Here is a 16,902-nt window from a genome sequence, read left to right on the forward strand (position 1 = left end):
GTCTCCCCCCTTCTCCTCTCTCTTCCTCTCTTTCTCTTTCTCCTTCTCTCTCCCTCTCCTCTATCCCTCTCCCTTTCTCCCTCTCCTTCCCGCTCTCTCCCCCTCCACTCCCCTTCTCACTCTCTCACTCCCTCTTTCTCTCTCTCTCCCTTCCTCTCTCTCCTCTCTCTCTCTCTCCTCTCTCCCTGCTCTCTCTTTCTTCTCTCCCTCTCCCTCTCTCCCTCTCTCTCTCTCTCCTCTCTCTCCCTGCTCTCTCTTTCTTCTTCTCTCTCTCTCTCCCTCCTCTCTCCTTCTTCTCTTGCTCTCTCTCCTCTCTCTCTCCCTCCCTCTCTCTCCCTCTCTCTCCTTCTTCTCTCTCTCCCTCTCTCTCCCTCCCTCTCTCGCTCTCTCTCCTCTCTCTCTCCCTCCCTCTCTCTCCCTCACTCTCCTTCTTCTCTCTCTCCCTCTCTCTCCCTCTCTCTCCTTCTTCTTTCTCTCCCTCTCTCTCCTTCTTCTTTCTCTCCCTCTCTCTCCCTCCCTCTCGCTCTCTCTCCTCTCTCTCTCCCCCTCTCTCCTTCTTCTCTCTCTCCCTCCCTCTCTCTCCCTCTCTCTCATTCTTCTCTCTCTCCCTCTCTCTCCCTCCCTCCCTCTCTCTCCCTCTCCCTCTCTCTCTCCCTCCCTCTCTCCCTCTCTCTCCCTCTCTCTCCTCCCTCTCTCCCCCTCTCTCTCCCTGCTCCCTCCCTCTCTCGCTCTCTCTCCTCTCTCTCTCTCCCTCCTCTCTCCTTCTTCTCTCGCTCTCTCTCCTCTCTCTCTCCCTCCCTCTCTCTCCCTCACTCTCCTTCTTCTCTCTCTCCCTCTCTCTCCCTCTCTCTCCTTCTTCTTTCTCTCCCTCTCTCTCCTTCTTCTTTCTCTCCCTCTCTCTCCCTCCCTCTCGCTCTCTCTCCTCTCTCTCTCCCCCTCTCTCCTTCTTCTCTCTCTCCCTCCCTCTCTCTCCCTCTCTCTCATTCTTCTCTCTCTCCCTCTCTCTCCCTCCCTCCCTCTCTCTCCCTCTCCCTCTCTCTCTCCCTCCCTCTCTCCCTCTCTCTCCCTCTCTCTCCTCCCTCTCTCCCCCTCTCTCTCCCTGCTCCCTCCCTCTCTCGCTCTCTCTCCTCTCTCTCTCTCCCTCCTCTCTCTTTCTTCTCTCTCTCTCCCTCCTCTCTCTTTCTTCTCTATCTCCCTCTCTCTCCCTCCCTCTCTCGCTCTCTCTCCTCTCTCTCTCTCCCTCCCTCTCTCTCCCTCCCTCTCTCTCCCTCCCTCTCTCGCTCTCTCGCTCTCTCTCTCTCCCTCCTCTCTTTCTTCTCTCGCTCTCTCTCTCTCCCTCCTCTCTTTCTTCTCTCTCTCTCCCTCCTCTCTCTTTCTTCTCTCCCTCCCTCTCTCTCTCTCCCTCTCTCTCCCTCTCTCTCCCTCCCTCCCTCTCTCCCTCTCTCTCCTCTCTCTCTCCCCCTCTCTCCTGCACACAGCTGGCCCCTGTGTGAGCAGCTTGCTGTGTCTGTACCTCCTGCTCTGACGGAGCTCTTTTACTTGCTGGAGAGAAGAGAAACGGCCCACATGTGGCCCCGCTTCCCCTGGTTAATATATCACAGTGATAAAACTCTCCGCTGACGTCAAGGTGCGGATGGAGGGGGGAGAGGAGAGATAAAAAGAGACTCTGTAGAGAGTAAAGGAGAGAGGGGGGGGGAGAAAAAAAAACAGATGAGAGACTGTGAGGCTCCTGGGTGCCAGCGTGTGAATCAGTGTAGCCCTGCTGTTTGTCACAGGTTACCGCAGTGCCCTCACACCTGGGGGGTCGCCCCGACGATAGGGGTGATGAGTTTCAGGTGAGGCTCAGTTTGGATGTCAGTGTTCCCCAAGCTCACTTCAGCCCAACTTACGAAATGTCCCGTGTGGTGGGGTGTCGTTATGGAGGGATAGAGGTGTAGTTGACCTGTAGGGCATGTCTGTATGGGCTGCTTTCTTCGAGGAGCAGAACAGAGGGCCCCTTACCCAGGCCACCGAATGGCCGAACCCAGTAACCTTATTTCAGAGAGGCGTAGGCCTGACCCCCTGCGGTGTTCTTTCCTCGTTACGCTGGAATCCCAAAAACAGCTCCTGAATCAAACCCAGACCAGCTCCCGAGCTGAGCTGGCGGCACCCGTTCAGTGGTCAAACGTGCATTCTGTAAAAGATCTGGGGCGGCAGTGTAGCATAGCGTTTAAGGAGCAGGACTCGTAACTGAAAGGTTGCTGGTCTGATTCCCCATGGGCACTGCTGCTGTACCCTGCTGCTGAATAACCCACAATTGCATCAGTAAATATCCAGCTGTATAAATGGATAACATTGTAAAAAAGTGTAATTTATGCAAGTCGCTCTGGATAAGAATGTCTGCTAAATGCCAGTAATGTAATGTAATGGAATTTAGATCCTGTGTGTGTGCTGTGGTTTACGTCTTTCATCAAAGTTGCGGAAATACTGTAGCAAGCCCAATGCTGGCTTTAAGGAGGGTGTGATATTCTCCTATTTGGATAAAAAGGCATATGTGGATAAATAGATCAGTAGATGTGTAGATGAATGCAGCACTTGTGTCTGTGTGTTGGTGAAAGTCTTGGTTGAGTCATCCATTCACAAAAACAGTCAGGGTAAAGCCTTTGACTCAGTGGTATAGAGTCATAGGCTTGGTGGATGTCTGGCTGTGTCCGTCACCCCCAGCCATTTCAGTGGGATTGCAGACAAAGCCTGCAGGCCTCAGAGGCCAGCATACCATAACATAAAAATAAATTTCCTCCCCTTAAAGCAACAATAACAACTAAAGCCAGCCGCATGTCCAGCAATATTATTTTAATAGAGCCGTTCTCTGTGTCTTAATTAGAGGGCTGGTTCCTGGAGGCTCATTCCCTCCTCTCTCCCTGAGCAAACGGAGCCAGCAGGGGAGTCTCCCTCTGCCAGGGTCTGGCTGCGAGCAGGGAGCTCCGTCTTTCTGTGGAAGGGCCAGGCGATAAAACTGCGCCAGCCAGGGAAATTAGTCAAGCTGGCTGTCAAAGGCCAGAATGCCTTTCCGCCTCTCCGAAAAAGTTCTGCTCTGTCTCGCGCAAGAACGCGGCTGTGTTCGTCTTCCGCTCAGCAACTGCCGTGGAGTGTGTTGTAGTTCTGGACTTGATCGTTCACGCTGATGTTTCTGGGCGTACGGTTTAAAATATATGTTGGTTTTGGTCCCTTGAGGTCGAGTTATGTCAATAGCGGCCTCCGTGTTTTTGAACACGCACTAAGACTGAGATGATGAAATGGAAATGAGGGACTTAGATCTATGACCTGTAGGCAGTCTGAGAATATATGAGACTGCGTGATCATAATGAAAAGTTATGAAAAGCATGTTTCTCGTAAATATTGAAAGGCACGGGTTTGTGGGTCCCGATGCAAGACCGCAAAGTGCTACTGTGTGTGTGTGTGTGTGTGTGTGTGTGTGTGTGTGTGTGTGTGTGTGTGTGTGTGTGTGTGTGTGCGCGCGCACACGTGCATGTATGTCATATGAGAAAGAGGTTGACTATTAGGTTTATGTGTAGTCATTTAGCAGACGCTCTTTATCAGAGAGACTTGCAAAGATTACTTACAAAAAAGTTAAACTAAGACAGTGGAGACAATGGTAATGTTTGTTTGCAAAACGTGCATAGAAATTGAGCAAAATAAATGGTTGCATAAGCGTGCAGCCCTGTAAATCAGTACCTGTTGGAAGCCCCTCTGTCAGCTCACTGCTGTGAGCCTCCTCTCCACTGACTGGGCTGTTCCAGAACATTCATTTTGCTTTTGGTTTAAGTGCTCCAGTGTGGCTTTGGCTTTGTGCTGTGGGTCATTGTCCTGCTGAAATGCGCTTTCGCTCCCCAGCCTGAGCTTCTTGGCTGACTCAGACTGCTTTTCCTGGAGGATTTGCCTGTATTTTGCACCATCGGCTCTCCCCCTCTCTCCTGACAGGCTTCCCGGCCCCTCCTGAAGAAGTCCCTGTAACGTGTAAGCTGATGCAGTCTCCAGCATGCTCCACTGCACCGTCCACAGAACCTTCTGCCACGTGTCTGTAGGGTCATCCGCATGCTTCTCTGCAGACTTCATACGTGTTCAGCGTGTCTTTCTTTCAACGCGTCCGTGGTGAGCTTTACACAGGAAAGAGCTTGTTGCTGATGTGTCATTACTGGCCCCCATCTCAGACCCAGAGCTTTGTAGATGTTTCCAGGTCAGTATTGGCACCAGGGTAGCAGCTCACAGCAGTGTCCTGCGTGGGACGGCAGCCTGATCTGGGTACTGTGTGGATGCCTTCTCCTCTCCTCCTCCTGTTCCCTTCTCCTGATCTGCCTCTCTGCTGCTCCATTCCTCTTATTTTGCCAGTGTCTGCTTACCTTGCTGGTGTGCGATTTGAATAAGTCTGAAAGCCCTCAGGCACATGAGGGAATGTGTCAATAAGTTATACTGCTTCGATTTTTTTCATTTTGTTGTCTTTCAAACAAATTATTCACACCAAAGCTGATTCAGAGATGCAGGGGTTGAACGCTTTTGTGAACGAGAATAAGCTGTTTTTTTCCTCTGGTATTCTCACTTTACATTGCATTATTGCTATTTAGCAGATGCTCTCATCCAGAGCGACTTACATGTGTTACAGTTACTGATGCAGTTGTGGGTTAAGTACCTTGCTCAAAGGTACAACATCAGTGCTCCAGTGAAGAATCAAACCGGCAACATTTCGGTTACAAGTCCTGCTCCTTACTATTATGCTACGCTGCTGCTACACTTATCCACATCTTATGTATGCGTTTTTTAAATTCATCAGCTTGGGGTGTTTTGTGTAGATTCTGTCATAAAGTGTAATTTGAAAGCATGGTGATGGAAGCTCAGATGGTAACAGAATATACACATTTAACATGTTCTGGGAACATTCAGCCCCCCCCCCCCCCCCCCCCCCCCGACCGCACTGGTAAGCACCCTTTAAAACCTACTAGTAATAGACATGCTTTGAATTCTCTTAGACAGAAAGCGCCCCCCTGCTCCATCCATCTCTCCCTGTTACAAATTGGTTGAGGCATTTGAGACTTTATTTTCCTCAGGTCTGCTCACTTCCTGCCCGGCTGGTGGTCCTGGTGACACCATGGCTCCCCGACTCTCAGGGGAAAGAATGCTTTCAAGATCCTCACTGTGCTCCCGCATCCCACAATCCCTTGCAACACACTGGGGCCTCAAATAGTTTAGCACCTCTTTTATATTTTTTAATGCACTAGAAAGGTTGTGCTTTAGTGAGATTAAAAACAGACCGGAAGGCAGTTTGGACTCCTCACAAGCCTGCCTGTGAGCTGTGTAGGGGGATGAAATGGCTGTGTGGGAAAGGTGCTGTAACTGAGAAAAGATATATGAGCGATGGTAAAAAGCAACCTGTAAGTGTCACTTTCCAGTGCAGTCCGCGGTGCTCTCTGCCCCTGCTGTGACTGTCAGAAGTCAGACCTCAGCAGGGGAAAAGCAGCCACACCGGGAAATGTGTAACAGCTGTGAACTGGGTCAGAGGGCTTCCTCAGAGCTCTCTTTCAAGACCTTTCTGTGCACCGCAGTCCTGCCCGATAAGGCCATAGCAGACTGCCTTCTCCCACACACACACACATGCACACATTCACACACACACACTCGCACCACCAAGCTCTCACAGCCCTTAACACACGCAGAAACACAAACACATACGCACGTTCACACTCACACCACCAAACTCTGACATCCCTAAACCCCCACTCACACAAACACACACAAACCCATGCATGCATACAGACACACACGTGCACACACACGCACCCTTCAAACTGTCATGCTCCCCAAACTCCCATGCACCTTGACACACACACACATTCACACACATCAGCATGCACAAACACATGCATACCTACAGGCGCATACACAAATGCAGGCGCACGTACAAACACACTCAGATGAATTTGCACTGGGCGCATGTTTTATGTGGTTCATGTGGTTTTATGTGGACTCTGACAGCACAGCCCTCGGTGGCTGATTGTGATGGAAGATCTGAGCATGCTCAATGTGGGTCTGTCCAGCACACTGCACAGCCGAAGGCCTGTAAAGCACCTTGCTCACTGGACCCTGGGCCTGAAGGGAGAGGCAGCAGGCGCATTATGGATGGCATTAATATTTGATGGAGTCCCTGGAAAGCAGAGAACGTTTGTCCTGAGCAGAAGAGAGACCAGGCAGGCCTGTGGAATCATGAGTGAGTCTCACAGCAACCCCCAGGTTAAATCTTTACCAACTGCTTTAATTTTTTATGACAAAATATCTTGCGCGTGCTTTTAAAACGTTGAGTTTATTTTTACTGAGTAACCCCAGCACTGTCGCCTGTGAGAGCTGACTCTGTGGTCATGCACCACCCAGTAGCCCTGCTACCCTGGACCGCAGGCTCCGATACGACACTGGCAGTGAGCATCTATGTATAGCTGTGCTGTTGCTCTCCTGCTCCGTGGGTGGTGGGGGGTCTCACTCGTGTCGTGTGTCCCCACGCTCTCTTATTTCTGCTTCCGTGGTGCTCATACCTCGTAAAGCCGCAAATAGACCTGGCGAGGGACTTCCATCTGTGGAAGTGGCCGTGGACGCCCTCCTCCTATTCAGAGCTGTTTCTCAATGTTGTTTGCTGTGTCTGCTGGTGGGTCTCGCCCCCCACCCACCCTTCCCGAGGGCAACCCGAGAGCCTTTCCGGTCACAAAGGGTCTGTGGGAATTCCAGGGTCATCGGAGGGGAGGAGGTGCAAAAACGGGGACCCTGAATATCCCAAAGGCCCGGCTGCGCGGCGCGGTGCTTTTTGGGGCTCCCCCGGGGGCCGAGGCCGCAAACACCCCACACCCCCGCACCCCTCACCCCACTTCAAAGACCCGCAATAACGGGGTGGGTTACATAACAGGCTGAAAGCTGAGAGGAACAAGGAGAACAAGGAGGGGGTTTATTCTCTGAAAGGAGACGAAGGAGCGGCAGTAAAATGCGTTAGTCGAGCGCCACGCACCCCGGCTTTATACGCATCGCATTTACTGCGCCCAGGAGCCGGCAGCGACACACTTATTATTTACACACCTAATGGTGTTTTAAAACAGCACGTCTCTCAGGAGAGGCCTTTATTGCACCATAAACCAGCGTAACACGCGCAGGGTTTATATCAAAATTGATTAGATGTCTTATACGGTTCGTCTGTTACAGTGTTGTGGTTCAAGAGCGTTTGCTGCGCTGGTGTGGTAGCATGAAGTGTTTCCAGTCTTGTTTGTCTGGATGAGTGATTTTAAAATAATTAAGAAATGAAGATTTTGAAGAGCTGAAATGAAAGCATGCAAGCGGGTGGTGGAGGTGTTCCAGACCTGCAGCGTTACTTTAGGGTTGTTTCAGTGAAATGCCTTCATTCTTCCTCTGAACTGCAGTGCTGCCTTCCTTTTATCCTGCTTCAGAAAGGGCAGGTTGAGGGTGTGGTCAGTTTTTCCATGCTTGCAGGAATGAAGCCCAGTTTGAGATATTTTGGGCGGGGGGGGGGTGTCAGAGGTCAAGGTTTGGGCTGTAGTTTTTTTCCACACCCTGGTCTTTCAAGCCTCTTTAGTGTGAGGCAGACTGTATGAGAACCATGTGAAAGGGGTGGGGGGACGTGGGGGGGGAAGAGATTCACTGCATAATAGAGACCATCTGCTCTTACATAACACAGCAAACAGCAGCACCACTTCAAAACACATCTTCTAGCTCTGCTGTGTGTTACCAATCTTACCCCTCTCTGCTTGCTGTGAACACATGCATAGAAAAAGTTTATACGTACACACACACACACACACATACACACCAAAAGACTCAAATACACACAGAAAGGCTCTCATAAAACACAGATGCACATGCAAAAACAAACCACACAGAATGAAACAGGGGAAAAAAAAGACTCCTGGAATGCAGTAAAGAGGTTTTTAGAGGTCACACAGTAAAAAAAATAAATTAATTAAAAAAAAAAAATCTGATCTCTCATTGGTTAAATCCACCTTCTTTGCTCTGTTGATATGTAAACAATTGACTCGGAGAGGGTTTGCGCTGTGTCAGTCATTGGGTGTCAGGGCCATCAGTGGCGATACGCCCAGCTGCACACACTGACCTTCCTGCAGCTGAAGTGCCTGTCCTCCCTTCCTCTTTTTGTCCTTCCATTTCCCCTGTTTTCTCGGAGTCAGGCCCCGCCCACCCCATTCAGCTCCGCCCCCTCCCTCTTCCAGGGATTCCTGGAGAGTTCGCAGAATGTGGTGATGGAGTGCTACTGCGCTCGGTCTCCCGGCTCAAAATGGGAGCCAGATTCCGGAGCAGAGGCCGTAGGCCCGTGATGATGTGTGAATCCGCCGCTTCGTGTGCGTTTGTGCTCGACAGGCCGAATGAATCTCTCTCGCACTGGTAATTGTATTACAATATTTATTTATTTATTTATTTTTTTTTTACATTGACTAACAAAAAACAGGAGTTAAACAAAAAAGTTAACCAAAAAGGAGTTTAACCGAGCTAAAAAGCACAAAAGGTGTGAACTTGTTTCAGTTGGCTTTTTTCGGGGTAGCGCTGAATGTACGCTTGTCTTGGACACCTGTTTTGCAGAGGTACATCGTCCTGCCAGCAGACAAATGGGTTAACGTGAAACATCCTCAGAATCATTGCTGCTTTTATCTTTTAAGCAGTGCTTGGAATAATTAACATTAATTACACCGTAGTGTTTCACGGTCACACGAAATGAACCCGCTGCTCAGTGCACACGCTCATCACTAGATTTGAGCCTCAGATAAGGCATTGGGCTTAGATGTGTTATGTTATATATATATATGTGTTATATTGGAAACTCAGAGCTGGAGAAATCGCCCCCTAAGTGCTGATCTTACACCCTGCAGCAGGTTATTAGCTGGGTCTGTCATGGTTGGAGTTTATGAATGAGGGGACCCTGTCTGTCCCCCACTGGGGTGACAGGGAGGGAGAGAGGATCAAAAATGACAAAACAAGGCTGTGCTGTGTTTACACTGGGCAGCCAACAAGGCCTCCTCTCCCAGCACACCCAAGACTGTTTTTCCAGTTCTACCACAAAGGCAGTGTCAAAGATATCCTACCATTGTCTGGCAGAAGGAAGTGTCAAAGCTGTGTTACTATTGGCTAACAGAGGGCAGTGTCAAAGCTGTTTTTCGATTGGCTGACAGAGTGCACAGCTTGCTCCTCACTCCCATTCACAAGGAGGCTGTCATGTGACAGCTCAACAAACGGACAAACATCCAAAGGAGGTAGCAGTTAGGAATGGCTGGAATGTTTTAGTTACAGTGTTCATCTGTTACCTGAAACTGATAACAGAACTTCTGAAAAATGAGAAGTTTATCTGAAATATTGAGAATGCAGGAGGTTGATCCACACGAGGTCTTACTGTCATCTGTAATCAAACAAGACACAAACACAAGAGTTCAGTGCTCTGATTTTCTTATGTTAATTATCAGTTAAGACTTACATACCAATGACATGATATAACATTAAAAGTCCTGCTATTGACCAGAACAATCTGACAGTAAGTTTAAAAGTGACCACTGCACGCAGTATTATATCTGTACAATGAAAGGAAGAATAAAAGCCATAATGTTTTTTTTCTTCTTCTGTGGAAGAAAAAAAACATTTACCACTACAATATCAATAAGCATATTGCACAGAACTGCAGGTATATTTGCATAGGTGCATGACACTTTTAAATCAGTGCAAATTGATCCTAGTGCGTCACCCTTTTATGCATTAGGCTTTTTTCTGTTCTCAGCATAGGTGCTAAATCTTTACACGAAGTGTGTTTTGATCATGATTATTTTTATCTCATCTTCTCACCCTCTGGTAAACGACACTAACATTATTTAGCTGTTGTTTCCACATAAACCATAATTTTTATTCATAGGTATTTTGTCCTATGATTTCTTCTCAGAAGGGTTTGCTGTTTATCATAATTTGAAAACAGATTTCAGATCTTTCCTCCATTTGATAAGGCCCTGTTTGAGTGTCGTGTGTGTTTTGCCCATCCCTGATTGCAACAGCATTGTATACTTTATATGCTCAGCCCTGAGAGCAAACACTTCACTAATCTGATCTCCTCACAAGCCTCGCTGTTCAAACATGCTCCACCGCGAGCAGCCCGGCCTCTCCCTGCGGGACTCCCCACCTCCCCTCTCCGCTGCCGTCTCGAATGTCAATCTCAAATGGCATCTCAGATGGTGTTTACGGATGCAAGCTGCGTAGGTTTCACAATGTATGAGTTGCTGTTCAAGATAGAGAAATTAAAATAGTAATTAGAGGTCGCTATATTTAGGATAAGGTTCTATTACTTAGTAGATCTGCCTGAGAGTGCAAACTCAGCTGCCCTTGCACAGAAGAAAGGAACTTTTGGAGTGGCCCATTCCCAAAGAAAGGAAAGGAATGATAAAGCTGTCATTTCACTGATTGATGGCTGTAAGCACTGAATGTTACGCTTATCCTCTGCTTGCTGCCACGGCAACCTTGGGGACGCTTCATTGTTTCTGAGAGCAGAACAGAGCCAGAGCATGGTACAAGACACAAGGTTACCTGAAGGTAATCAAAGAGTTACAAACAGTTACTGATAAAAAAACACCTGGGGATTCTGGGGAAACGGGTTTAACCCTTTAGTGTGTGGGACACAGAAGTGTATGCTCTACGTTGCAGGTTTAGGAGGTCGTCTTTGGTCTTTGATCATTGAATATCTACAGTTTAATGGGAATATCAGGGTTTTCGGTGAAAATGTATTACTTAATTTCACAGTCATCAATCAGAATCTGTACCTGACTGTATTTGAAAAGTAACTGGAGGGAATATAGTTGTACATACTGTACTAAGAACACACAAATGCACTGTCTACGCATCTGATTTATAAATGCTTGGTATGTCGAAAGCTTCCCCTGGGTTTGACGCTCATTACCACCTCGGGTGAAGACGGGGCTTCTTGTTGGATGGCTCTAGGCTCTTCGCTCCCGCCTCGGCAGAGCTTGCTATGGGCTGTGCAGGTACGGCGAAGGAGCAGCCCTCCGAGCAGGTCTGCGGAAACACCTGTGCGAGCTTCGGTTACGGGGGGAAGGCTCGTAGAACCCTGGGATTGCGTAACAGCTAGGTACAGGCCAGGGAGCTGAGCAAACGCTCCCAAGATGATGACGGTTCCCGAGTCGTGCGGCCCCAGACGCACAGAAGCGGCACGTTTCCATTCTGGGAACAGGAAGTGGCCGGAGGGGCCATGGCGTCTCCGGAGAGCACCGGAGCGGGGCTGGTGCTATGCTCGTTGGCTGCCAGCTCGTTGTGTGCCGTGGAGTGGCAGGAGAATGACTGAGATGGGGCTCTGCTGAACCCCCGAACGAGGCCCTGTGCCCCCCCCCTTCCCCCCTGGCTGCAGTTACACAGCTGAAGTGATTTTTATCTGACAGAACATAGTCGATAACCTTATCTAAATCATCATGTGTGAAGTCATTATTTGGATCAGAAATTAAGATATTTTCCCAAGGGCTGGCATTACAGTAAATCTAAACTAGATGAACGGTTACAGAGCGGGCTTGTTTGTGATGGCGGTTTGTTTTTCATCCTTGCAGAAAGTTCTTTTCTGCACCCCAGAGGGAATTGAGTTTTGAAGTGATTGGATCAGGGGTTTAATAGCGGAGTATTGAGTAATACTCCCAAAAACCCCTGCTGTATCTTTTCCTGAGGATACCCGAGGACTGACACATGGTGTTAGGCAGATGATGTTTGGTATTTACAAATCCCAGAGCCCTCATGCTGTCTAATGTGGATTACACGTGCTACGTTACTTCAGTGAGGCACTGAATGATCCTAAGCTAGTCAGCTTTGACTAGTGTGCTATCATGCATGTGGTTCTTGATAAGGAAATGATCAATAGTATTTTGTTTTTGTGTTGTTTTTGGTTACGTAGAGGCTTATAACAAGGTCAGAAAGTGGCGTAACCCCAGAGGCCAACATTACAGTACTTACATTACTTTACTGTCATTTTGCAGATGCTCTTATCCAGAGTGACTTACATAGGTTACAGTTGTATACATTTATACAGCTGGATATTTACTGAGACAGTTGTGGGTGAAGTACCTTGTCCAAGAGTACAGCAGCAGTGCCCCAGCTGGGAATTGAACCAGCAACCTTTCAGTTAAAAGCCCTCTTCCTTACCACTAAGCTACACCGCTGCCAACATGCCATCACTCAGCCCGCTGGGTATAAGACTGTAAGTGCAGCCACTCCTGTGTGACTATGCCTGCAGCGCTGTGAAGGAGTCCTTATAGCAGTAGCGAGCACGTAGCAGAACCGTACTTACCAGCGTCTATCATGACTGAGGCTTTTAATGACTCTGCAGCCTGATTGGACATCTGCCTGGGTTGACACCTGAGCTCTGCAGGTCAGTGATGGACGCCTCCCTGCTGGGCTAGGCTGGTTGGGGGGGTTGGGGGGTTGGGTTTGGGGCGGGGGGTTGGGGGGGTTGGGTTTGGGGCAGGGGCCAGTTGCGGTAGTCCAAGGATGGCGGGTTAGCGCTCTCTCTCATACGCAGCATGCAGTCTGGCAAACAGCGCTGTTTCCACCGCATGACGGAGAGGGTGCCAGGGAGAGGCAGCTCAGCACACAGCGCTGTTTCCACCGCATGACGGAGAGGGTGCCAGGGAGAGGCAGCTCAGCTCACAGCGCTGTTTCCACCGCATGACGGAGAGGGTGCCAGGGAGAGGCAGCTCAGCCCACAGCGCTGTTTCCACCGCATGACGGAGAGGGTGCCAGGGAGAGGCAGCTCAGCACACAGCGCTGTTTCCACCGCATGACGGAGAGGGTGCCAGGGAGAGGCAGCTCAGCTCACAGCGCTGGCTCTGCAGGAGAAATCTCTGTGGCTAAGTATAGACCCCCACTGGCAGGGTGATGCTACCCTGCTGAAATCAGATCTGGGAGGGGGCGGGGAGTGAGGAGGGGGGGGGCATCCACGGGGTGTAGCCAGGACAGGTGTGGCAGGAGAATAAGTGCCACGAGGTCTGGGGACACAGGGTGGACATTCTCTAACATACGAAGTCAGTTTCGCCTGTATTACATCAGCCTTAGTCCAGAGACTAAACCACAGTTTTACTCACTGTTGCAGGTCTCATTAGTGTCAGTTTTGGTTTAATGGTCAGATTCATGTTCATCCTTTACTGGGGTTATTAGGGGTCAGTGCTGGAGGAAGCAGTTTGTAAAAGGCTCCGCTCATAACAGGAGGAAGGGCACCTGGAATCTGCCTGCAGTGCTGACTCCTAGCCATCCCAGGTAAAGGGTGAGCATGATTACAGGGGTTATTGGGGGTCGGTGCTGGAGGTGGTGGTTGGTACACGGCTCAGGTCTCGACGTGAGGAAGGTCACCAGGAATCTCCCCTGCTTCTGTGCAACATGTTGATGGCTCAAACTGAGCACTAAACCCGTAAGCCCTCCTGTGTTCAAGCCCTTTTCAGCTGATGGAAACAGATAAAGCCTGCCATCTCCGTCCGTAGGGGTGCCACAGGGACCGGCACCTGCCGTACCTCCAGCCCCTCCCCTCTGGGCTTCATGCGGTATGTTTACCACCTGGTGGCTGCTGACCTTTAGAAAGGGCAAAGGGCAAAGGGCAAAGGTGAGGGTAGGGGTGGGAGGGGTCCGCAGCATGCTTCATGGGCAGCATGTGGAAGGGAGCAGTTAAGGGCTGCCCCTGTGGGGTGCCCTCTCTCCGTCAGGGGTTGTGGGGGGGGTTTTAATAAATACCTGCAAGAAAATGCCTCATGACACCAGTGCCACGTTTGCAGTGGTGTGGAATTACCCGCTGGGGTCCTTTGAGGAGAGGAGGGTTAGTCTGAGAGTGGATCGCTCAGCAAAGGGATGTGTTTTAGTGAATCATGACACCCTTGTGTAACCTATTAGGCCTTATGTAATACAGTAAGTAGGACAATGAAAACTGGCAATTATAAGTTCAGTGGGGAATGGGATAGGAAACTTAGGGGCGGGGCCATGTAATGAGAGCATTGCCCTGGTATTGATACTTCGGTTTTTGTTCCACAGTCTTACTTTGTGCGTGAGAGTAATGACAGTATAGGATAGTGTAACAGTTGGTGGGGTCTTCCCATTTGTTCAAAGATGTGTCCTGTTCTCCTGAATTGCGTTTGCAGTGCATTATCGCTGTAAGGAAACCAAGAGCCGTTTGTCACACCTCTGTGTTTCAGTGAATAAACCAGCGCATCTTGTGCTGGCGTATGACTATATTTAAAGAAAGGAAGTGATAATTAGTTGAAATGATTTCCCAGCCTCTTGAAGTGAATGCACCGTTAAAGCACCGACGCGGAGACTTCTAAAAGTATCCCGCTGAGTCTGAAGTGGATGTTATTGTTTCTCAAGAGGAATTAAACTCTCTACATCGATCAGCTATTATGTTTATTTTTACTTTCTTTCTTTTTTTGGCTTTTCCAGAGTACGTGGCGGTGTTGAGGTTTTCAGAGTGAATGTGGTTTTCGACAAAAGGAAGATGATGAATTCTCCGCAGTCTTTCTCAGGCTGAGCATTGTTTTAAACTTCAACGGCTCCTCTGGCAAAGCAAAGAAAGGCCTTCTAAGGAAAAGAAGAAAGGAAAACACTCTAATTGCTACAATGTGGAGCGCTAATACAAGTATTGACTTACAAGTCCCCTGAAAGATGTGGTTGCAAAATATATCTGTGTTTTGGGTTTGTAAAGGGTTTTAAATATCTCTTTACACAGAAGAGGCACTTCACCCATTTCCCTTGCAAAAGGAAAGAACAATAGCTGAGCCCAATCCCAGCAGCTTCCTGACTACGGCTTGATAATGCCATATAAATCTCTTCCCCTCTGAACACTGGCCACTGCGAGTCTTTCCTGAGGGAGAGCCAGCTGTACAGGATCATGGAACACCTCTTTCCCACACAGCTGAGTCCAAACAATGCGAGACAGGTGGTAGGGCAGAGGTTTGCTAAGCAGCCTTTACAGTGACATGCATCTACAGCACTGCACTGCAACTGTGGTGCGTATTAATTTGTTGCTTCACTGTCTGGTTTTGTCAGATCAGTAATAGTTTAATTTGAATTTGGAAACAGACTTTTACAAAACTACAGCTGCTGTAGTCTTCTTGCAAAATGGACATTGGGTGAATCAGGCAGGCAATATTTGTTCGTGATTGGTAGAAAAGGTAAAGGAAGGCGTGAACAGAATTGATTTGGCGGTTGTGTCCAGCCCTTCGACTGTTTGTGATCTGTGCGTTTGAAAACAGGAAGGTGCCCAGCAGTGTGGAGGGAGAAGGCTCGGGTTCATTAATGGGAGGGACAGGAGGATCAGGAGGCTTCCCCCGAACTTGAAATGAATGTTTTTTAAAAAAAAAAAAAAAGAGATGGGGTGGGGTGGGGTGGGGTGGGGTGGGCTGGGTGGGCTTAAGATGGGGGGGGTGGACACAAAAGATGAGAAGGTGATGGGGAGAAGGTACCGATGGGGCATATGTGTTCCTTAAATAATGAATAACAACGGCCCATTTCCATTCCCTGAAATAACAGTTCAGTGAAAGACTGTTAGAGTCTTTAGAAGGATATCATGTTGTAGAAAAGGCCGTTTATCCAGGTTAGATGGCGTGAAATTCCCTGGTGAAACGTGGTAAGAGCACTGTGCGTATGAATGGTCGGTGAAACTCCTTCCAGTTCACTCAGGGAGTGATTTGGTAAATCTGCGTGGGTTTCTCAGGTGTCTGACCTGTCAGTTCTCCCCCCCTCACTGCTTGTCATCCTGGGTCAGGCTCGGCACCAGGAGACAATACAGAGGGGTGCAATCACCCCCATAGCGCCGGCCGGGTTGGTGTCCCTGGTGTAATCAGTCCCTTTCCCTGTCCACGCCTTGGACATAGAATTCGTCAGCTTTATGTGCTGTGGATGTACAGACTGTGGCTTACAGACACAGTTAATGAGAGACAAAAATGTGAAAGCAAAACAAGGGGGGGGGGGGAAAGCCAACCTCCAGAGATGTAAAGCAGTAAAATGGAGCTTGTTAGCAGCGTTTGGCTGCAGTTTCATGCGTGTGTTCCTGTCTCATTATAGACATAATGTCCTCGCTGCGCCGCGTGGTGTGGGCCGTGCGTTGCCCTAAACCGCTGCTGCAGATACCGGTGTGGATTTGATTTGTTGATTTATGATAACAATCCAGAGCTGGGACGTCTTGAATGCTCGCCGCGGCGAGATCACCTTCAGACTGCATGGGATCCAGCCCAGAGCTGCTTTTAATTTGCGCCTCTGGTTTCTCATGGTTTGCGTTTTATTTTGTCCTTCTGGCGTTTCCCCGCGTTTAATGTTTAAAGTATTCCCCCACGCGGCTTTGCCTGCTCTGATGTGTGCTCATGAGCCATATGACAAGATTCAAGCCGCTTTGCTTTTTTTTTTTCTGCTCTCTTGGCAGTAAACACAAAAAAATCCCAGAGATGAAGAGTGGACACACTCATTCATCTGAGGAGCAGAGAAGGCTCGTTTCTTTTATGGGCTGAGGTATCCATTTACCATCTGTAACAAACAATTAAGTCATTCAGACACACGCATGCATACTGACACACTGACACACACACACACACACACACACACACACACACACACACACACACCACACACATGCACACATAGGCATATGCACATGGGTGCACACGCATATACACACATACGCACTTGCACACATATGCACATGCACATGGGCGCGCACACACACACACACACACACACACACACACACACCCACACAGTAAACACACACTAGGTGAAATACCAGAGATGTTTGTGGTAAAGATCTGTTCTGTATGGACCACCTGGCAATGATCCTGTGTACATACCTATACTTGAACCCGGGTG

Source organism: Megalops cyprinoides, chromosome 6 (genome assembly GCF_013368585.1).
Source record: "Megalops cyprinoides isolate fMegCyp1 chromosome 6, fMegCyp1.pri, whole genome shotgun sequence".
Classification (NCBI taxonomy): domain Eukaryota; kingdom Metazoa; phylum Chordata; class Actinopteri; order Elopiformes; family Megalopidae; genus Megalops; species Megalops cyprinoides.